The sequence below is a fragment of the Cibotium barometz genome, chromosome 37 (genome assembly GCF_041138505.1).
Source record: "Cibotium barometz isolate CiBa-2024 chromosome 37, ASM4113850v1, whole genome shotgun sequence".
Classification (NCBI taxonomy): Eukaryota; Viridiplantae; Streptophyta; class Polypodiopsida; order Cyatheales; family Cibotiaceae; genus Cibotium; species Cibotium barometz.
The window spans coordinates 14,794,754-14,814,928 of NC_141082.1; the positions used below are offsets into that span (position 1 = coordinate 14,794,754).

At 36.1% G+C, this 20,175-nt stretch overlaps 2 long non-coding RNA genes across 3 annotated transcripts in view; one reads left to right on the forward strand and one right to left on the reverse strand.

The window, feature by feature from the left end:
• LOC147616979 (uncharacterized) overlaps positions 1 to 5,485 on the forward strand; it is a 129,517-nt gene extending 124,032 nt beyond the window's left edge. The window contains exon 4 of one of the 2 annotated variants that reach the window (XR_015262317.1): positions 5,241 to 5,485. This is a non-coding gene — a long non-coding RNA (uncharacterized LOC147616979). Of the gene's footprint in view, positions 1 to 3,933; positions 4,079 to 5,240 lie in introns of those variants that run through there. The other variant, XR_015262316.1, reaches the window with a different exon arrangement.
• On the reverse strand, positions 1,935 to 4,070 carry LOC147616980 (uncharacterized). Its single transcript, XR_015262315.1, has 3 exons — positions 3,964 to 4,070; positions 3,342 to 3,537; positions 1,935 to 2,224 (listed from the first exon to the last, which is right to left on the reverse strand). It is a non-coding gene; the product is annotated as an uncharacterized LOC147616980 (long non-coding RNA).
• Positions 5,486 to 20,175: the final 14,690 nt, after the last annotated feature.

Genomic DNA, 20,175 nt, shown 5'->3' on the forward strand with positions numbered 1-20,175 from the left:
GCTAAGGCCTCGGGTGGCCAATATCTGATAATGTATAACTTTTATAGTGCCTTTTCTTGACACTTATTAATGTCCTGAATTGGGCTACCACACCTCCAAGAGGGAGCTTAATGCATTCACCTAAACAAAGGACAATAAAACACAACTGTCGTAGGGCAGTTACCAATGCTTCAAACTTGAGTCCCTTGAGGTCTCCAAGCTCACTTGTTAAGTTCCAAACCTCCAAGATCCACCTCCAGGCTATCATCGTAGAGTCACTCGCACCGTCGCACATAAGGCAATCACTCTCTCTCACTCTTCCACACAAGCATGAAACATACAAGCATATAACAGGCATAAATGCTACAATGTGTTCTCTCAATCTCTCTCAAGAAACAAAGAAGAGCTCTCAATAGCACAAAGGGAGATTGTGTCTTTTCATTATGAGAAAATGCCTTATATACATTTGGCCCTTATTCACACTTGGACGTCCAAAACTTACTTAACTAAGGCCTTGGGTGGCCAATATCTCATAATGTATAACTTTTATAGTACCTTTACATGACACTTATTAATGTCCTCAATTGGAGGAGCATATTTGTTAATCTAAAATGGGATTAACAGCTATATACATAGATTAGAATAATGGTATGAAGGGTGTCATTGCTGTAAATTTAATGTATAGACAGCTATGGCCATTAGTGTACTTCACGACTCATTAATCAAAGCTCAACAAGACTCTGTGTGCTTATGGACATCATAGAGAGCAGTCCATATGTACATAAAATAAGTGGACAGCTCTATGTGGAGTTTTTCTTGTGTGAGATACTTTTTGGGATTGCAACGATTGTACTTCCGCATTCATGAGGCAAGTCAAAAAGATTTCCAACAACCCATATATTGCTTCATACATGATTTCGGGGAGACGAAATCTTTGAGTGGGGATGGCTTTGTAATGAAGGGGGCTTGGACATAAGGAAAGCCCATGGACATTGATATGGCCAAGCAAGTATGGAGACCCAACATTAATAAGCGTGAAAAGGTAGACAAGTATACAAGTGAACAAATTATAATTAAGAACAACTAATCATTTAGTAATCAAATCATACTTCCTTGGAGCTTCAAGCTTCCATGGCTATGGTGGTACTCTCTTGAGTGTATGTGATACTCTCTTGAGTGTATGTGTACTCCATTATGAGTACATTTTCTTTCTCTCTCTCTGTCTCTCCATCACTACAAGCAAGTGATTTTATGTCAGCACAGAGAATCAAGCAATTGCTATCTTCATCAAGGCATTGGGTATAAGGAAACTCCGCAAGTTCATGAGCTTACTTAGAGTGTAGAGTATAGAGTTGAGCTCAAGGAGGAGTGTTAAGATATCAAGCTTAACTAGTACAGATATGGAGATACGCACGTATGTGTGTGTGTGTGTGTACACGCATGCTTGTAAAAGAAGCTCAAGTTCGCCGTCTTTTCTGTAAAAGAAGCTCAAGTTCGCCGTCTTTTCTGCATTCTTCTCACGATGCTTTATAAGACAAGTCAAGATGGCATCTCATGAGAAGGTGCATTCACACAAGGATAAATTCTTCACTGTTCTTGAACAAGTTCATTTTGGCATCGCCAGAAGTTTGCAATACACATCGTAGCTCACAAGATTCTCCAAGTTAGCCTATGTTGAACTAGGCTCTTTGGAGATGTGATAAAACTCGTTAAAATTTATGATGAATGCCAAAGGTCGGCTTTGGCCCAAGAGAAGTATCACATGCCCTTGACCCTTGTAATTTTAGAACAATTATTTGAAAAGTGGAGTATAGATTTTGTTGGTCCAACTAAAAGAATATAGGCACATTACATCATAACTACTTCACAAAGTGGAATGAGGCCACAACTACGCAATAAAGAATACTACCCTTCAACATCCCAAGTCTCATTTTCCACATTTGGATATAGCCACGAGTAGTATGGAGCTTTTCTCTATTAGGCAAGCCCTTATGGAAGTTACGCTTGACAAATAGATAACCACATGCACATTTTTCCATGCATATACTAAGGGGGACGTGGAGGAGGTGGGTAGAGCTAACAAGGCAACGGTGGTAACTGATCCAATGGTGGTAGCTCTATCACCAACTATTGTAGCTGAATTGGACTAGCCATGACATTCTTGTAGTTGGTAAGTGGCACTTCGTGCTGATTGCGTTACCAAGAAGAAGACATTGTTCTTACTGCTCCAATACACCTACTATGACTAAAGAGAATCAAACACCACAAGCACACTCATACTTATTATGTTGGATTATCAACACTTAATCGTCGTTAAACTAAGATTCTATTTTCTCATGGCAAATTCACTCTATTACAGCAACTTATAGCCTAATGATTGAGCATTTATACCCACTTTCATCTCCATCACAAATTTCTAAAATCTCTCATAACTTCCTAAATCTACACACACTACCCTTGATTCTCTTAATTGGGTTGTGACCTTCCTCTCCACCTTTTACAACCTTCCTTTTTTCAGACAATTAACCTTTAGACACATAAATGTAGATGATCCTTGCTTCTCCTCAATCCAACAAATGGAGAATACACAGGCCTGATCAAGCTCAAACCCTTGCCTCACTTTAATAAATGCAACCCCACAAATGTCAAGGAATTCGAAGAGTAAAGAGAATTTCACTCCTCTCTCTCTCTCTCTCTCTCTCTCTCTCTTAATAAATGCAACCCCACAAATGTCAAGGAATTCGAAGAGTAAAGCCAATTTCTCTCTCTCTCTCTCTCTCTCTCTCTCTCTCTCTTGCCTCTCTCTCTCTCTCTCTCTGTCTCTCTCTCAATAAATGCAACCCCACAAATGTCAAGGAATTCGAAGAGTAAAGAGAATTTCACTCCTCTCTCTCTCTCTCTCTCTCTCTCTCTCTCTCTCTCTCTCTTAAATCAAAATAAGGACAACTCTTAAATCTATTCGTTTTTTGTCTTTGAAATCTCTATTATATATGCAAGTTCTATAATAAAATATATATGAAAAGTAATTCCCGAGAATCAGAGTTCTCAACTGGTTGGTTTTTCTTAATTCAGCCCCGTACAAATACAGTAGAATGCCCTTTTTTTGGAGCACTGCCCATGCCCATGAGAGGATTTTTTTTTTTTGGAGCACCAACTTCCTTCCAAAATAAAAAGTAAAAAAATATGTGTCCACAAACGATGACCAAGCCACTGGTGTTTGCTGAAAACATTTTTGGATACAAATACATAAATTCAGAAATTTAGAAGGTTTTCAGCTGAATTCAAATTCCCAAATTTCTTAAAATCAAGGGGAAAAAAATTTTATAGTATTTTAAGCTCCTCTCTAAATGAAAAGAGCTCACCTTCTGGTTACCGAAAAAGAGACGCGTCAATATGTAGAGCAGGACCACGAAAACACCCACGGCATTTATCACCAGGGATTGAACATCCGTGGTTTGGATAGCAAATATCCCCCACAAGATAAAGCTGGAGAAGGCTACTGCAAAATCAGAAACTACCTCCACCTCCCCATTCTGGTAGATCTGCCATGCCCTTGGCCTGCAAAACAACCGAACTCAACTTCAAACTCTAAAAAGACAAGAGTTGCCACCTTAAATCCACCTTTCCCTAAGAAATCCACAAGATTTGCCCAACCCAAATCACAATTCTTGAGTCGTCTCAATTTGTGTCTAGAGCTGCACACTTTCATCAATCATGTACTCCTTACGTGAATATGCAAATCCTGAATCTAGCCGTCCCCCTATCACGATGAAGGGCAAACGCCAAGTACCTGTATGCAGATGGAGGCAACATAGACAAATATCCATGTACCACCAGAGGCTGGTGTGTGTGTGTGTGTGTGTGTGTGTGTGAGAGAGAGAGAGAGAGAGAGAGAGAGAGAGAAATCGAGATCGATTTCCCCGGTCATGATAACAACTCTGCTAAACTTGCTAGACAACAGAGGATATGAAAAAGAGTACTTACAATAAGGAGAGAATGACGGTTATCACAGAAAAAATGTCCCCTGCAACGAAAATATATATCAAGAGGTTTTTATTAGACGACATCACCATTAAAACTTGAGGTCCAAGGAAGAAGGATTAAGTACAAAATATCTACTCTAGGAGGAAGTAGTACTTGACAGGCCCAGAAGCTCGAGGATGTCCATAGCTCGGCAGGTAAGAGGGGCGGGGGGGACTGTATTAACGTGCAACACGAGGGCATATACGACGACTGACGGCGGCGGGACTTGAACTCGGGTGGAGGAATAAACCGACTTCCCAACCAGAAATTTGAGGTTGACGTTGAACACCCCTCTCAAAGTTTTATTTTACTTCTTATATAATACATACTCCCAAAAAAATAATAAAAAGGACATCACCAAAAAAATTCTGTCCCGTTTTCATAAAGAAACTTTTTTTCTTCTTTGGCTAGAAATCCATATCTGCAGTAAATTAACTACCTGAGTGAAAAAATACTGCAAATGCAAAAGTACGTACATTTACTCTTAAAATTTATCAAAAAGGTTTTTACTAAATTTGAACAAGTTCTAACCTAAGTTGAACCCATATTTTCCCAAACCCTGTAACTAGTTGTTGGATGATGGATGAAGACAAAAAATAGCCGTATGCTAGCAACAATAAGTGATAATATGGTGTACACTGCTACCATAAATATGACAAGAGTTGCCACCTTAAACCACCTTTACCTAAGTAATCCACAATGATGTTATTAGGGCCGCACCTCATTTAAAGTAATCCACCGAACTAACTAATCCACTTACAATTACAGTCAAACGAAATTAATTTCCCATCTTTTAGGGGGAAAAAAACAAACAAACATCATCAACGTATTAAAAACATAGATCTACTCTCCCCACACGTGTAAACACAAACCCTCTTTCACAACAAGGGTAGAAAAGAAAAGGAGGACTCTGAGAAAAGAAAAAACAGTAAGGGTTGTAGTACTGCTATTTGTGAACGTGGGTTTAGTATCCAAAATATCATAAAGTCCAAATTAATAAATTCTCTCACCACTAAAAGTGCCTCTACTCTTTGTTAATGAGAGTTTTAATCAAAGGTCCCCCCCCCCCCACAAGCGGAGTACGACGTTGATGAAGCAATTATGCTTTGGCATGATGATGTGAAGACTACAAAAGGCATATCTACTGCTCTAAGTATAGGAAGTTTTCTTCTCTTCTTATGCTAAATTTATAAGTGTAATTTCTACATTTAACTTCATGATTGTATGAATGTTGTTAGGTATACAATGTGTAATGAGAATAGAGGATTGCAAAGATGATGCAAGAAGTTTAATCTCATGAAACTATTAAAGATGGTGGCTATTATGAAAAAAGCAAATTCTTCCTTTGATATCATGCAAGGAGTTTCATTTTTATGGAAAAATTTGATGATGGTGTCTAATATGAACAAAGCAAATTCCTCTTCCATTGTAAAACCATCAAGTTGCTCTTCATGATGAGAAACGATTATCTTTTTTCCTCCAATTTGTCCTTTGATTGTGGCTCTAAATCTTAAAGTTTTTAAATATTTTGTTACATTTTTTAGAAGTAATTTGAAGGTTTATTCAAATGTTAAATGGTTGTAAAGCCCTTTGCATACCTTCTGCATTAGTAGGAAAAAATTATTTTACATCTATGTTAGTGACAAAACCTTCTCAATTAGAAAGCAAAGGTTTCTCAAATGTTCTTAAAAACATTTATTTCAAGCACTGGATCCACGGTAGTTGCACGTTTTTGGGTTTTTGCACTTATTTAAAGGGCAAGAAAGATCTGAACTTTTGGAGACATTTTTAGTGAAGGGTAACTTTGTACAAATCCGTAGTTTTGAAGGGTGAATATGAAGCCTACTCTGTGTGTATGTAGTAAGAGTGACTCTTTTTATCATATGTGTGTACTTCATGTCTTGCTTATGTATATGAACTAAGTTTTTTTTTGGTCATGTGTAAATAGGAGTGCCTCTTTTTGTCATATGTATGTAATTTGTTGGATGATTTATTATCATTGAAGTGGATGTATACAAAAATCTAAAAAGCTTTTATCTTGCTTATATACATTAGATAGGCTCTTGGGAGTGGTTTTTATATATATAAATTTTATTAGAAGTTCAAGCTAGGGCTCCATGATAGAGAAAAATAATGCACACACACACACATATTAGGCTATATGTATTTCATTCCATTTTTGTATTTATATATATTTTAAAATATGTAGTTTTTATATATATAGTATATTGTATATAATTAGAAATTTTCTTGCTTATCTACATTGATTAGGCTTTTTGGGAGTGGCTGGTTTTTCTATGCATATGTAATTTAATAAAAGATTTATGATATTTGAGGTGGATGCATGCAAAGATCTAAGTAGCACTTGTCTTGCTTATCTACATTAAGTAGGTTTTTGACAGTGGCTCTTTTTGTCGTGGGTGTATGTAGTAGGAGTAACTCTTTTTATCATATGTGTGTAATTCATGTCTTGCTTATGCACATGAACTAAGTTTTTTTCTTTGTCATGTGTGAATAGGAGTGGCTCTTTTTGTCATATGTATGTAATTTGTTGGATGATTTATTATCATTGAAGTGGATGTATGCGAAAATCTAAAAAGCTTTTATCTTGCTTATATACATTAGATAGGCTCTTGGGAGCGGTTTTTTTTTTTGGGAAATTTTTATTAAAAGTTCAAGCTAGGGCTCCATGATAGAGAAAAGTAATGCACACATATATTAGGCTATATGTATTTCATTCCATTTTGTATTTATATATATTCTAAAATATATAGTTTATAATATATATATATAGATATGTATATATATATACATATTATATATATATGTATATGTATATATATACATATACATATATATATATATATATATACATATATATATATATATATGTATGTATGTATGTATATATATATATGTATATGTATATATATATATATATATATATGTATGTATGTATGTATATATATATATGTATGTATATGTATATATATGTGTATATATATATATATGTATGTATATATATGTATGTATATATATATATATATGTGTGTGTGTGTGTGTGTGTGTGTGTGCATCTTTAGGCTATGTATGTTCTAGGCCACACACACATACACACATATATATGGCTAAAAATGTATTAAGCTATATGTATTTTATTACATACACACACACACACACACACGTGTGCTTGTGTCTTTCAGCACATATGTGCATGTATATACATGTGTGCGTGTATATACCTTATACAAAGCCTAATGCAACCTTTGCAGTCTCACGAGAATAACCAGTTAGTTGAATATATTCTTAAACCGACTTAATTAAATACATATTCCTTTTTAACAAAGACACCCCACCACTACTCTCAACGCTATAACTAGTCACTCTCTGTTCAAGTGTATACACACACACGTGTGTGTGTGTGTGTGTGTGTGTGTGTGTGTAAATGTAAATAAAAGTACACTGCACATGTATACACACACACACACACACACACACACACACACACACACACACACACATAGTTTATATTTATATTTTATTAAAATCTACTTTTATTCTCTCTCCTCACCTCTTCCCAGGCCTGCACACATTTCACTCTCTCTTTCTCTCTTTCAAAAAAAAACACTCTCTCTGTCTCTCTCTCACACACAAACATAGATTCTCTCTCTCTCTCTCTCTCTCTCTCTCTCTCACCCACACACACACACACACACACACACACACACAAACACATATAATATTATGTTTTATTATATTTAGACACATAAACCTATACATACACACACACACACACACATATATATAATTATATATAATAGTTATAATTACTATTATTATATTTAGACACATGTACCTATGCATACGTATATATGTGTATCTATAAATATAAATAAGTTTATATATACACATACAGATATCTAATTTTAATTTGTATTAAATTTTAATTAATAAGGATGCATGGTGAGATGTGCTTACTCTTAAATAAATGCAGCTTATATGTAATGTCTCTCCTTGTCTCTTTCTCTCTCTCTCAAACACACATGCCACACACACATGCACCCTCTCTCTCTCTCTCTCAAACATACACTCTCTCTCAAATGCTTGAGCATATATATAGCCTAAAATGTATAGCTTCAAGATATATATAGCCTAAAATGTATAGCTTCAAGATATATATAGCCTAAAGATATATATATGTTTAGGCTATCTATCTATGTGTGTGTGTGTGTGTGTGTGTGGTTCTTATTTAATCTCTAAGCACAGTTTCTTGCACGTGTGCGGTCCATGGCCTTATTTAAGTCTGCTACTTTATACACGGCCTAGTGCGTAAGCCTTGTTGGGCTAGAGTGCTCAGTGGACTGATGATGTTTAAAAAACAAGATTGGAATTCATATTTCGTGTCGCCCGGCTATATAATTTGTTATTGTTGGGTTATGCCATTTATTAATTAGTGCATCATTTCAATGTTAAAGGTTTGAAAATAATGTGGTCCATGTATTAATGCTCATTTTGGTGGACAAGAAGGAATTTTCAATTTATAGCATCTCATTATTTGACTTTGAGGCCTCCTTGACATCTTCATTTATTACATCTCTACTATTTGACTTGTCTTTGATGTCTTCCCTTGGCCCATGATATATTTCTAGTAGTCCTCCTTATAGACATTAGAAAACATGGAATTCTTATCTCTCATTTGATATTATGCTTGAGGTCGTTTCTTTGAACCATGGTGGTGTTTTTTTCCTTGATGGACCAGGTGGATTAGGCAAAACATATCTTTATGACGCCTTGCTATCTCGATTGCATGGGATAGAATTATTAAAAGACTAAGGTTATGTAGAAGGGGAAGAGAAGGGTGTGTGTGTGAAAGGACTTAAGGTCCACCAGCTCACCTATTTAAAGGTGGAGCTAGAAGGCTTTTATATATGGAGCAAGAAGCCTAGTTGTATTTTGAGCAACTTAATAAGCAAGATATTTTCTTGTATTTTGTAAGTCCCTCTCCTCCACATACTTGATCTAGCATGGGCACCATGAATTCTAACATGGTATCTAGAGCTTTGGTTGAGTAGGTCACATTTGTGGTGTAGAATAGGTCATTTTCCTTATCTTCTCTTTTGTGGAGCTGAACCCCCTGCTGGTGGAGGACCTCTAGCTACTAGTGGAGGTAAGATCTCAACGAGCTTTCAACTAGAGAAGTGAAGAGGAGGCCTGGGCGTTCATACTCGTACGGCCAATTGATGGAAAGCATGCTTCGCTGCTACGGCATTGCCACCTGAGGGAGCCGATGCCATTTTTTGCTACGCTGGAGGCCGTACAGCGATTCGCCGCCTGTAGGCCATTATAAGCTACATGTGTTGAGGGCTTTTGAAGCCCAATGTCTCAAGCATCTACAGCTGTAATCGCAGCTTCAATGGTGCATCAACGGGCATGCTACAGTAAAAAAACCAGGTCCCATTGTGAGGTTTCCATGGAAGCTTGCATAAAAGCTTCACAATAATGTTTTTTTTTCCACTAATCTCCTCTTTTTAGCTCTAAATCTCTTCAAGTGTCACTTGAAAGTGTTTTTGCTCCAGATTTTCTAATGTTGTGGGCTATACCATGAGGTATTCATGAGCCTCATTCTCATCAAGCTTCATCAACATCATCTTTAAAAGCTCAAAGCTTCTCACCTTGTGTGCTTATAAGCACTAATAGTGTTGTTTAACACTAATGTGGTCTTAACCATCAAAGGAGGAGGTCTTTAATATTGAGGAATCCCTTCTTCATCAACATTGGAGGGCACACACCATAAGTGTCACATTATAAGTCTTCATCGTCAACCCGCTTCTATGCTCACCTTGGCAATCTTCTAAGGAGAAATGGTGCAACCATAAGCCATTGTCTTCATCCCATAAGCCATTGTCTTTATCCCATAAGCCAAAGAGGTTGAAGATTTCTGGTTTTTCATCAACAAACTCAGTTTTTGAGTGGTTTAAAGTTGGGCACATGTACACTAAGTGCGCATCTTTAATGTTTATGTGTATCACCCTTGAGGCTCTTGTTTGTAAGAGGCATAGGCATGTCATAAACCATATGCTCTCATTTCCCAAGCCCAAGGCATGTTATTCTGCTGCATATTAAACATTTTCATCTTCTAAGATGAGTTGTAAGGTTGAGCATAGCATCACTAAGTGCTCTACCTTGTTGTTTGTTATGTTTTTAAGCATCTCTTGGCATTGTCTTTGTAAGAGGCATATGCAACATTATGAGCCATGCCCTCACCTTCTTGAGCCAAGAATGATGTACCTTATTGGTTTGAGCATTTACCTCAACCACTTACTCACTTTCATTAAGCTTGTACCTTCAAACCCTAATGGGTATGATGTAACCAACATGCACAAAAGCTTTTGTTGTATTTATGGAGTAGACACTGCCCTTCACCAATCTATAAGGCAAGTGGTAAGACCCTCTCTTTCCCTTTCCCATATAAATCTACCTCATAACCATTACTCTAAGAAGGAAGGCCCTCATTCCCATGGAGGAGGTATGGTATTCAAGGAAGCATCAAGCATGTTGAAGGAACATCTATGTGCAAACCACTTAAGCAAGGGTGGCAGCCTTGTTTTGATCATTGTGTGAGAATGGTCAAGGTGGAAATCATGTGGAAGCAATGGCATGTATGTCTAAAGCATGTCAACTACAAGAGGTCAAGCAAGCACAAAGAGTGGAGTGCACCATCATTAAGGTGTACATCTTCATCGACATCAAATAAAGACTTAGATGGCATCGTTGTATTAGCCTCTAAGGCTCTAGGAACATAGTTGTAAGTCTTAGATAACCACACCACCAAGACATCCTTGTACGCCTAATGTTATAAAGGCAACCTATTTCCAATACCACCTATTCCAATTCTTTCATAGTTGGTATTGAGGGAGGGCATTAAAAGACTAAGGTTATGTAGAAGGGGAAGAGAAGGGTGTGTGTGTGTGTGAAAGGACTTAAGGTCCACTAGCTCACCTATTTAAAGGTGGAGCTAGAAGGCTTTTATATATGGAGCAAGAAGCCTAGTTGTATTTTGAGCAACTTAATAAGCAAGATATTTTCTTGTATTTTGTGAGTCCCTCTCCTCCACATACTTGATCTAGCATGAGCACCACGAATTCTAACAAGAATCAAGTTGCTTTGGCATGTGGTTCATCTGGAATTGCTGCATTGTTACTTTCAAATGGTCGTATAGCATACTCACATTTTAAAATCAAGTTGCTTTGGCATGTGGTTCATCTGGAATTGCTGCATTGTTACTTTCAAATGGTCGCATAGCATACTCACATTTTAAAATCCCATTGGTTCTCAATGCTTCTAGCACATGTGGTATAAAAGCTAATAGCCCATTGGATGAGGTGTTGAAGCTTGCAAGGTTAATCATTTGGGATAAGGCTCCAATGATGCATCAATATGCATATGAAGCATTGGACATGACATTGAAAGACATTATTCAAAGTGATATAGTCTGTGGTGGGAAAATTATGCTCTTTGGCGGTGACTTTAGGCAAATATTATCCGTTGTGGCAAAGGGATCACATGAGGAAATTGTTGATGCAACGTTTTGTTGGTCATATATTTGGAGATATGTGAATGTTTTAAAGCTCACCCAAAATATGTGGGTCAGACATAGTGCTTTTATGATTGTAGATAACTAGAATTTGTCAAATGGACTTTACAAATTAGAGATGGCTCTATAGGAAATCTAAACAATCAAGGTAGAGTGGTAATTCCACCATGAATGTTGATCCACGGGAACTCCCTTTTCAGTTTGGTAGAATGGGTATACAAAGATCTTAAAAGAGTGGAGGAGTATGCATGCTTCTTCAAAGATCGTGCTATTCTTGCACCATGAAATCTAGAGATTAATGAATTAGCCTTGAGTGCATTACCTAATCTTGAAAGAGAATACATCAGTGAAGATTCAGTTGTTTCTTCTGAGAATGACAGAATATTGTATCCGATTGAGTACTTTAACAGTTTGAACTTGGGTACTGGTTACCCTCCTCACCACTTGCTTATAAAGATTAATGCTCCTATTATGCTGCTTTGCAGTTTGGACCCTCGGCAGGGGACTTCGTATAGGTACCAAACTGATATGCAAGCAATTTTAGTCAAAGGTGATAGAAGCAGAAATCATTACAGATACAAACATTGGAGACAGGGTCTTTATTCCCAGGATAACATTCATACCAAATATGCTTCAATTGCCTTTTGACATGAGAAGGAGATAATTTCCTGAGGCTAGCTTTTGGTATGTCAATAAATAAGTCCCAAGAATAAACATTGACTATGCTGGGAATTTATTTGGCCACACAAGTATTCACACATGGACAATTGTATGTTGCTATGTCACGTATTAGATCATCTGATGTAGTGAAAGTGTGTGTAAAGCATATTGTAGAACACGAAAGCAACATAGATGATGCAAATGAAGTCTTCATAACCAATGTTGTCTACAAAGAGATATTGCAAATGGCATGCAGAAGAATGTAAATGTAATCTATGCCCAAAAGTTGGGAATGAGCTATTGATACAACAGCTTACAAATGCCAGAGACTACATTCATAGATATCTCTGTATCAATCAAGTAAGCATTTGAAAGGAGAATGTTTGCAAAGATATGATAGGTGCAATCTATGTTGTCTTTTAGTAACTGTGCATGCTTTGAAATGCATAGAAAGATGCATAAAGAAATCTATTTTTATTTCAAAAGTGTTATTATCATCAAATTTGATTTTATGCATAGAAAGATGCATAAAAGATTTATTTTATTTCAAAAGTGTTATTCTCATTAAAATTGAATTTATGCATAGAAGGATGCATAAAAGATTTTTTTTTATTTCAAAAGTGTTATTCTCATTAAAATTGAATTTATGCATAGAAGGATGCATAAAAGATTTATTTTTATTTTAAAAGTGTTATTCTCATTAAAATTGAATTTATGCATAGAAGGATGCATAAAGGATTTAATTTTATTTCAAAAGTGTTATTTTTCTTAAATTGAATTATGCATAAATAGATGCGTAAAGAATCTTTATATCAAAAATTAGAATCCTCTTAAATTCTATGTTTAAATTCTGTGAATAGAAGAGATGAGAATGTGAGGTGAATAGATGTGATGAGATGTGATGTAAATTAGATAGAGGTGAATGGATGGATGGATGGATGTAATGTGAATAGAGGCGATGAGATGTGAGGTGAATAGATGTGATGTGAATTAAATAGATGTGAGGTGAATAGATAAGATGTGAATAGATGAGATGTGAGGTGAATAGATGTGATGTGAATTAAATAGATGGGAATGAATGGATGAGATGTGAATAGATGAGATGTGAGGTGAATAGATGTGATGTGAATTAAATAGATGGGAATGAATGGATGGATGGATGGATATGAATAGAGGTGATGAGAATGTGAGGTGGATAGATATGATGAGATGTGATGTGAATCAGATAGAAGGGAATGAATGGAGGTGATGTTTCTTTTAGAATGACAATCACTTTTTTGTGATGCAAAGACATGAAGTTACATAGGAGATGGATGACAAAATTCCTTCAATTTATCTCACATTGATGTAACCATTGCTGGTAATATTGAATTGATATGTATAAATCTACTTACATTAAGGTAAAGCCACCATATATATCCACAATATGGAGTTCCCCATCTATTGCTCAAGGGGTGGTTTAAATTGTTGAGATGGCTGAAGGGATCAGTGAGTTCCTGATTGTTTTTTTAACATTTGGATAAGCAAATGTTTTTCTTTTAAATTGCTTTTATTTATTTTTCTTATTTCTTGGTTTGAAATACTAAACCTCCATAGAGAGAGAGAGAGAGAGAGAGAGAGAGAGAGAGAGAGTGACTTCAAATGATTAGTGTAGTGAGTATCGTATTTGATATCTCACAGGTATATTGCTTAGGATGGATGTGGCAAGGAGATCATTTTTATTTGTTTATGGTGATGGACAAGTTATTGAAGGTATTTTCTTGACAGTTACGATAATATAGGCATCATTGTTTACCATAATCTATTTTAATTTTCATGGCTCAATTGTAGACCCTCCGTTTTGGGAAGGACAAGCAACAACATCTCTAATTATCGAACTATTAGAGAGCACATGTGTATTACAGTATATATAGAAACTTGCTTTTTATGTAGATTTTGTGTTTTATTTAAAAATATATAAATTATTATTGATACATTCCTTTTGCCAACAACACAAAATATCTTTATTATTTGAACCTAGATTATTAATAGTTTGTATGGTCAAGACACTTACAATGAGATCTTTGGACACCTTGGAATTTATAATCTAAGATTACGAAAGATTGTGGATCAGCTTCATGTACATGTAATGTTTGTGGACTATGAAAAGCCTAATAAGTTAGATTTTCAGTGCATAGGCACTGGACATTACAAAATTTTTGATTTTCTATCTACAAACTTATTCAAACGCCATTCGTCTCTCAAATATTGATCCACCGAATGAGTTTTGTAAGGTTTTATCTTTATCTTTTTTGTTTTCTTTGAAAATTATATCTTGCAATATCTAATATTTTTATCTTAAATTTATTTTTTGGCAAATGGAGGCGAGGAGTATAGGATTCCAAGGAGAGATAATCCAGTTGCCTGAAGATCGTTTTAATGCTTGGCTTAGGTGTGTTTTAGATTGTCACCACTATATCAGGTTAGAATGTTAGATGTATATTTGTGCCAAGTTTGTTGCTTTATTCAAAGAAAATTAAGCACTTTAGGAGCTCCTACATGGATATATATGACAAGCATAGTATGTTCATATATAATAATAATAAGGTTGGAAAGTTGAGGATTATAAGTCTTATCTTTACTCACCCCAGAGGACTAGCCTTTGTTGTAAAATACTCTTGCCTGTCAGGGATGGGTCGGGCCACTAGCTGACTGCTTCTAAAGTTTTTACCACTAATAGAAGCTCTCAATGCATGAAGTAACCCTTTAGATGGCCCATAGTCTGGAATAATAGGATAGCCTAAACTTTCCAACCTACTTGCATTTATATCCAATGTAGTTCCATGATAAATTCCATTTCCATAGCATATATTTGTGCATCTATTATTCCTAGGATAGCAGTAACATCAACATGTCTTCTAAGATAAAGAAAAGAAATAAATGATAAGCACCATAATGGACTTGTTTGTGGGATCTCTTACAATAACAAGCCTTCACATAAGCTCGTGATTGACAACTATTTAGACTCCTTTCCATGGAAATAGGCAAATCAGCCTGTTGAATAGAATCAAACATCATCTCTTCCATAAGCAAACCATTGTTGATAGTAGCAACACTTGATCTATCAGGAATAATTAACCCTTCAAAATCATGTAGTTGTTTCCCATATTGTTGGAGGTTTTGCATGTGCAACAGAGCTTGATTCTTTGCTATAGAATGACAAACACTAACATTAGCACACCCTCTCTACAAGCCATGGAAGAAAACATGTGAAAGTTTGGTAGAGAATTTGTTCCAAAGCTGTCTAAGAGATATAGGCTCACAAAAAAACTAGTATAATGACAAATAGTTGACGCAATTGTAATCCTATTTTCTGAAATGCAGCTTCTTCAAGACACATATACCACTCCTCATCACTCTCTAGCATTCCTCTAGCTTTGCCTGCAGCCTTAAAGCACGGATACAATTGTCCATGCACTGTTCATACATCCTTAAAAGATTTACAGCCTTTGCACACTGTGAGTAACATGCGTAGGTAATATTGCTCACCTGCACTCGGACTAACATTATACATACGTCCAATCATATTTTCCCTTTTTCTTTTAGTTGAGGATCAAAGAGCTGTACTTCACATCCACTTGCAAGGGAAATCAACATATAGCAAGCTATTTGCATCTGCATCCACTTGCAAGGGAAAGCAACATATAGCAAGCTATTTGCATCTGCATCCACTTGCAAGGGAAAGCAACATATAGCAAGGTATTTGCATCTGCATGCAATTGATTAGCTCTAAATCATTCGGTGGGATTAGTCCTTTGGTTTATCTCACAACTAATTACATCACGCAAATCATCATGATCATTGAATATCACATTATTCTGCATTGAAAGATGAACATGCAAAATTTGTATATCAAGCTTTTCATTATGCAAATTATATTGGTATAAGCGCCAATATGCCTTTGACGCAGACACGTACCGTGCATCCAAATATTAACTAACCTCATCAATAACCCCATGTGTATCTTGCAATGTCCCTTGTATACATACTGATACAAATACTTCACTGTTGTAATGGCAGAGCATACTTCTATGTTAATATGGGCTTTGTATCTCATAAAGAGAAAAGGGTTAGATGGGACAACCCATTGACTATCCACCCTATGATCCTTTACTTGGATGAAACTACCATCATCTCATTGCATGTAAGTTGGATACCCATTGTCATCAATGCTAGTAGTCTCAAAAAACTTTCAAGGGTACCGATGTTTGCAACTCCTATCAACCATGCAAGGAGAGCACATATTTAGTTCCCCACATGGTCCATGTACATTACAATGACTGATTATGTTGTGCAACTTAGGAAACATCAATTTATTAGGAAGTTCAACACATACCAACATATCATAGTGAGAAATCTCGGTTAATTTACATCCACTTTCCAATATCAATAATATATGTGCATGTGGTAAGAAGTTCAATAACAGAAACAAATCCCACTACTCTTCCAAATAATGTTTTTTTCACCAATAAGTGCATCATATCCTTATGCTTCTCATCATAAAATACCCGTCTGTTCCTTCAAGCTACGTCAATCTTGGGTAGCCTGACCTGATAGTAAAGCATTGCTTATTTCATCCCAATTAGGATTGCAAGTAAAGGTAATAAAGAGGTCAAGTTTACCCATCTTCCGAACAACTGCTATTGAATCTTGATACAATTGATGCATATATCGAGGCCCCCCCAATATATGTAGATGGTAGAACTACCTTGCATCCAGAAATGCCCCCAGAGAGTCTATTGACCCCATCCCTTATATTACCCATGTCTTCAAGACCTTGGTATACTTCAACATGCAATGCTTTCTGGTTATTATGTATCCATACTAATCTTGATTCTTCCATGCTACTATATGCATTAATAATGTACTGTTACAAAAGTCGACCATCACGCAGAAGGCAAGCATTTGTATCCTCCCTTATCTGTAATCTATATGCATAATAATTCTGTTGAGTTACAGTCTTTGTCTCCTCATTTGAACCTTGTCTATTCCTACCATGGATAGGAATTCCAACATGCCAACCATCCTCTCCTCGAGGAAACATAAGAACATATAATAGAGGCATATGTGAATGATGCAAGTTAGATATTCTTTCTATAGCACCTGTGCGAGTTATTATTTGAATATCTTTATGCTCCACATGAAAATCATCTTCTTGACCCATAATGAAAGTAACTACCTCAATTCCTGTAGGAACCAAGTATTGCCTTGAGGTTGATCGAGCTTCACTGAGATGACCATTCTCAAATCAGCATGTGGACTTGAGTGCAACATTTCTCTCATTGTATGAAGTGCACAGGCATACGAATTATGTTTGTACATCATTGTTTGCAACCTTTCAACCACATTGTGATTTAAAGAGGGCATCCCATGAAGTCTATTCTCCAATTCATGCTCCGTATCATACACATATAATTGGGAAAATTGAGGTGCCGCATCTCGTGTTTCATCAGGTATTGTAGAACCAACACTATGATAGATAGTACCATGGATTCAAAAATCGAATACTCCTCCCCTCCTAGTAAACTAATTATCCAAGGGAGCACCAAGTGAAATGAATGCTAGGGAATTGTTAAAAGAAAATATATTCTTCATGTATTCCTTACTTGCTTTATCATACCAAGTAACAACTCAACCAATGTAGGAGGAGGATTTTCCAAAGGCAGTAAAGAGACATTCCCACTTGCACAACAGTGTTTGCCCACATATTGTCCAAGATTTTTTAACGCCTCCCATTTCCAAATTAGTGCACCACAAAAGAAAGGTATTCTAATGAGTAAAGAGTATAATCTTTGGAACTTAGCATCATAGTTATTGGGTGCTTAACATTTTAAGGATTTGAAAAGACATGCCTTATAGAGTGACATTCGGATTTAATACCTTTCACATTGCTAACAGCACAACAAATAACTTGAAAATTATCAACAGAGCCAATATCATCTATAGGTAGCTCATTTAAATCAAAATAAACAGGGCCTCGTGCCATATCTCTATGTGCCTAAACATTGTGATGCTCATTGATAGGTTCTTGAAGTACGGTAGCATTGGGAGAGTTTCTCTATTACTCGGGTCTAAGTAGATTCTACCATAGAACTCTCCATGCTTAGGACTCCTCATCTTCAACCCTTCTAAATGTCTTAATTTCATTTTCATTAAAGTACTCCGTTAAATTAGTAGCAATTTGTAAGTCCTTGTTCGCGATGAATAATTATGGCGGGACACACATGTTGCATCCAAAATTCAAAGCCAATGAACTTGGTTCAAACTTAGGTATATACAACTCATAACCATCTTCAACCCCTTTGAAAAAAAAAATTACTAATTTTCTTTTTATAAACATTCTTAACTTCAAGTGCCATTACCACACATGTGACCCTACTCTCAGATAGAATCCAAAAAGTAGTAAACATGATGTAGTTATTAGAGAAATTTAGAATATATAAGTGTGTCTAATATATACAATCCCTTGCTTATAAGTGAAAACCTCTCTCCATCTCCAAAGAGAGAGAGAGAGAGAGAGAGAGAGAGAGAGAGAGAGAGGAGACAATAAAATAGAAAGAGAGATGTAAAGAATTTGAGAAAATAGAGAATTCATAAATATCATGGGAGCCAAATCTAGAAAGTTGCAATACAATTTGTCCCTTGAGAAAAAACATCATTACACTCATAAAATCTCTAGGGAACTACCCTGGTTTCCAACATACAACTCATCTTTTTCACAATAGCATTGAGTCAATTAATGGATATCTTTAGACTCAATACCTCCAAGCCTAATGTGCGTACTTGCTCTTTTAAAGAAATCAACTTGTTCTTTACATTCCCTATTACATCCACCTAGACATTCCCCAATTTCACCATGCATATTTTCCATGAAAGAAATCATGTCTAGTTGGTTAGCCTCCATGCGACCACTATTGTCAAGAACACGATGGAGATTATGTGTCAACTCATCTCTTAGCGTATCTCCCCTTTGGCTGCCACTTCCACGGATCTCATCCCAAAGGGCATCTAAGTACTCCTTGTTGCAAGCAACCTGATTTTTCTCGGTGCGCTCGCATATTTTCACAATAGTTTGTAGACATTTAGAGCTTGATTGTCTAGATGGAGACCTTGACCTAGCAAGGTGTTTTGCAGCTCAAACATTCATCAACTCAAGTGGGGTAGACAAAGTTACTTCTACATTGGAATCTCCATTTCATGCCACTACTGCATTTGAGTCGTTGTTAGCATTTGGATCTCCATTTGAGAAGATCATTATATGACAATTTATTATTGTCATAGGTAAAATTTAAAATGTCTAATGAAATGTCTCTGCATAAAACATAATCAAACTTTATATCAATAACAATCATGATCTTTTTTATAGTTAGCAACAGAGAGAGAGAGTATAAGAAAAGAATGAGAGAGACAAAGATAATATTTATATATAAGAAAACAAAGACTATTCAAATACCAAAAGTGACCTACTAGCACCAATGGTCAAAGAAGAAGAACACACCCATATTTATTTTCTAAGCAACTTATGTTTTGGGATACATTTAATAACTTCATCAAATACTTGTTGTACTTGATCTCTATCACCATAGACATTATATTCTATTTCATACTTGTCGTACTTGATCTCTATCACCAAACTGAATTCTCTCTCTCTCTCTCTCTCTCTCTCTGTCTCTCTCTCTCTCGTTAGAATTTCGTGGTGCTCATGCTAGATCAAATATGTGGAGGAGAGAGACACAAAATACAAGAAAAGATCTTGCTTATTAAGTTCCTCAAAATAGAACTAAGCTTCATAAAATGCCTTCTAGCTCCACCTTTAAATAGGTGAGCTAGTGGACCATAAGTCCATTCACACACACACACCCTTCTCCTCCCCTTTTACA